The sequence below is a fragment of the Triticum aestivum genome, chromosome 3A (genome assembly GCF_018294505.1).
Source record: "Triticum aestivum cultivar Chinese Spring chromosome 3A, IWGSC CS RefSeq v2.1, whole genome shotgun sequence".
Lineage (NCBI taxonomy): Eukaryota > Viridiplantae > Streptophyta > Magnoliopsida > Poales > Poaceae > Triticum > Triticum aestivum.
In genome coordinates, this window is record NC_057800.1 from 155,148,973 (window position 1) to 155,153,015 (window position 4,043).

Sequence of the window (4,043 nt, forward strand, 5' to 3'; positions counted from 1 at the left end):
ATTGCTGTAGAAGATAATTCTGTGAAATTTATCGGTTTCTCCTTGGGTTTCTACTTTCCAGGTTCCGAAATTAGCAATATATCTCCGTCGTGGTGGAAGGAAGTTTGCTACTACTTGATTAAGTATTGTGTACAAGGCTGGTGGAAGGAAGTTTGCTACTGCTTGATTAAGTGTTGTGTACAAGGCAATACACCAGCGGAGTTAACTTAATTATGAAAATTGCATAACTTGGGCATTGTTTTGCTTCATGATCTTCCAATGTACTCCTACCGGAAGGACCCCACTACTTCTTTTTATCGTGTTTTCCCACTGGATATTAAGAATACGTAGAACAAAGGCTGTGTCATTTCCATGGTGTAAATGAGTCATTAGAAAATAACAGTAGTGAAATACTTGTACAAGGAGCGTTTGTGCATTGTCCGAATTCCTCTTAAGCATCGTTCACATGAAGAGTGAAAAGGTTTATGTGTAAATGTATATGCATGAGATTTCTGTATGCAATTTCCTTTGTCCGATGATATGTTACTTGCCTGAGGAAACAACAAAGACCAAGGAGTTATGAAGTAACAGGAGAGGAGAGGGCCCAAGGGCTTGTGTGTCCTCTTGGGGGCGCCCCTTCCCTCCGTATGCAGATGCAGGGGCATGGTGGCCAGCCCTCCAAGCCTTGGGCTGGCGCAAGGGGGAGGAATTGTTCTTCTATTCCAGTTCCCTCCTTTTCATACACAGATGGACTTTCCACCTTTCCCAGTCATATGGGTCTTGAGGGACTTGTGCGCCTAGCCCAATAAGGCAAGGTCGCCCCCTTCCGGCCCATGCCGACCCTGGGGAATTGGTGGAACCCTTGTGAACTTTCGGACTTCTCGGAAGTTTCCGAAACCTTCTGGAAGCTTCCCGGTATAATATTTAAAAATCTATTTTTTTGAAACCTTGAAAGCAATGTTTCAAATATAAATCTTTACCTCCGGAGCTTCTCGTGTTGTTCGGGATCTCACTCGGGACTCTGAACAACATTTGGTCACCAACATGCATATCCCAATGTTACTTTAGTGTCACCGACCGTTAATCATGCGGATCCTACGTGTTCAAGAGTCATGTAGACATGACCGAGATACCTCTTCGGTAAATAACCAATAGAGGAACCCGGATGCCCATGATCGGTTAATCCCTTATGCAATTCCCTTTGTCCGGCGATATGTTATTTGCCCGAAATTCGATCGTCGGTATAAAAACTTCATACCTAGTTCAATTTCATTACCGACAAGTCTCTTTACTTGTTCCGTGATACAAGATCTCGTGACTAACTCATTAGCCACATTGCTTGCAAGCTCTTTACGATGTTGTATTACTGAGATGGTCCAGAGATCGCTCTGTCACACGGAGTGACATATCCCAATCTCGATCCATGCCAACCGAACAGACACCTTCAAAGATACCTGTAGAGTGTCTTTATGATCATCAAGTCACGAAGTGACATTTTATACCACACAATGTATTCCTCCAGCATCCAAAAGTTGAATGAGCTCATGGTCTTAGGAATAAATACTTGACATGAAGAAAGCTATAGCGATAAACTCAAGTGATACGATCGAATGCTAAGCTTATGGTTGAGTCTTGTCCATCGCATCATTCTCCTAATGATGTGATCCCGTTATCAAATGACAACTCATGTTTATGGTTAGGAAACCTTAACCATCAGTGGCATCATGAGGTAGGTCTATGCTTAGATGTATATGCACGAGTAGAACACAAAGAGTTGTGGGCGTTGATGCTGAAATTGCTTACCTTTCTTGTCTTATTTGGATTCGGCGGTATTGTGGGATTAAGCGGCTTGGACCAACTTTACATGTCCTCGCACATGAGATCGGTTCCACCGACTGACATGCAACTTGTTTTTGCATAAGGTGGCTAGCGGGTGTCTGTCTCTTCTATTTTAGTTGAATCTAATTTGACGAAGATGGTCCTTGTAGAAGGTTAAAAGGCAACTTGATTATCACCATTGTGGCTTTGCGTAGGTAAGAATGGTTCTTGCTAGTTGCCCATATCAGCCACCTAAAATTTGCAACAACAAAGTAGGGGACGTCTAACTTGTTTTTGTAGGGCATGTTGTGATGTGGTATATATGGCCAAAAATGTGATGTGATATATGTTGATGTATGAGATGATTATGTATTGTAATAGGTTCACGACTTGCATGTCGATGAGTTCGGCAACCGGCAGGAGCCATAGGGTTCTCTTTAATTTATTAATCGTTATATAATTGTTTTAGTTTATCGCTATGCGTTAGCAATAATTGTAGAAGCAATAGTTGGCGAGACGATCACGTGACGACACGATGATAGAGATCATTGTGTCATGCCGGTGACGATGGAGATCAAGCCGGTGCTTTAGAGATGGAGGTCAAAGGCACGAGATGATAATGGCCATATCATGTCACATATTGATTGCATGTGATGTTTACCTTTTTATGCATCTTATTTTGCTTAGGACGACGGTAGCATTATGAGATGATTCCTTCACTTAGTTTCAAGAAATTGTGTTCTTCCTAAGTATGCGCCATTGTAAAAGTTTGTCGTTTCAAAACACCTCGTGATGATCGGGTGTGATAAACTCTACGTTCTCATTGTTCTCAAAGCTTTTTTATAACTAAAATTATGTCTTCTGTAAAGTTATAGTATGCCTAGGCATACTCTGAAAAAAGGAGCTGGCATCAGTTCATTTGTGAGCACATGACCTGTCCTGCTGGGAGTTGGCGTTAGTTCATTTGTGAGCAGATGAGCTGGCCTGCTGGTTTGCAGAGCGAGGCAGAGGAGGCAGCAGTGCCCATGAAGGACGAGCTGTTATATTTCCTAAAATAGGAAGTTAGAAATTAATGCTTCGAAAGATGCATAGTTTCGTGTTGGAAAAGAGAGAGAGAGAGAGAGATAAAATGGAGGGGTAGGGAAGCGGAAGGGGGAGGAAACGGGGCAGGCAAGGAGAAATGGAAGACAATGGAGGTGCTGGGAAGCGGAAGGAGAAGCTGATCGGTAAGTACCTTCAATTTTGTTTTCAGTTTAGTGCCCTCTTGTCACTGACTTTGACACAATTCCTTTTTATTAATTTAGACGCTCAGAAGAAAGAAAAGAAGGAACAGGACCTCCAGAATAACATCACATTTTCAGTTGAGGCGCACCTGGAGTTTTATAGGGACAAGCACAAAGAAATGGACGAAGAAACCTCAACAAAGAACATGAGAGAGCTACTAGCGGCAAGCCTAAAACCAGGGAAAGAGAAGTAAGAGTCAGTTAACTTTGTAATGCCTAGATGGGTAGATGTAGCTTGCACGGTTCCGCTTCTAGAGCTTGATGGATGGTTGTAACTCGTAATGCAATGGGAATAAACTGATTTGTACCACCGATGAGCAAGATAATTTTTAGACACGCCAAAGCGAAAACTGGGGGCTTGTCATTCTGCCTGAATCAGTTCCCCTCTCCGTCGAAGCCCACGCTGGCTGCCGCTCCGGGCCGGTGGCCACTTGTTCCTCACCCCTCCCTCTTCTCCCCTCCCCATGGGCTCCCCTTCGCAGCCGCGTGGCCTTGAGGTCCGCTGGCTCGGCGGTGCGGACTCGTCCGAGGAGGACTCCCCGAGTTCGTACTGGAACGCCGTGGAGGGCAAGAGACCGGCGATGCCGGAGTCGGGGGCTGAATCCTCAAGGGCGCGCCGTGCCCCTCGCACGGAGGTCCATGTTGTGAGCTTGGAGGAGGGTTTCGACGCCCTGGGAGCAGCCCAAGGACAGGCGCAACCGTGGCCGCCGCGGCACAAAGCGCAGGGCGGCAGTGAAGCGCGACGGCCCGGACCCAGCGTTCGACGGGCTGTGCCTCTTGTGCATGGAGCCCGCCCACCACGCCAAAGACTGCACGAACGGGCCAAGGTGCATCCGGTGCGGCGAGTTTAATCACCCGCCCCGGTGGTGGCTGCGACGGCGGCGGACCGCATGGTCGCTCCGCTCGCAATCCGCGTGACGGAGCCCGCCCACAGGCCACAGCGGTGTCTGTTCGTTCTTTTTT

At 46.4% G+C, this 4,043-nt stretch overlaps 1 long non-coding RNA gene across 1 annotated transcript; it reads left to right on the forward strand.

Annotated features, from left to right (window-relative positions):
* The first annotated feature begins 2,938 nt into the window (after window positions 1-2,938).
* LOC123058164 (uncharacterized) lies at window positions 2,939-3,390 on the forward strand. The gene is made up of 2 exons (XR_006427078.1): window positions 2,939-3,023; window positions 3,102-3,390. It is a non-coding gene; the product is annotated as an uncharacterized lncRNA (long non-coding RNA).
* Window positions 3,391-4,043: the final 653 nt, after the last annotated feature.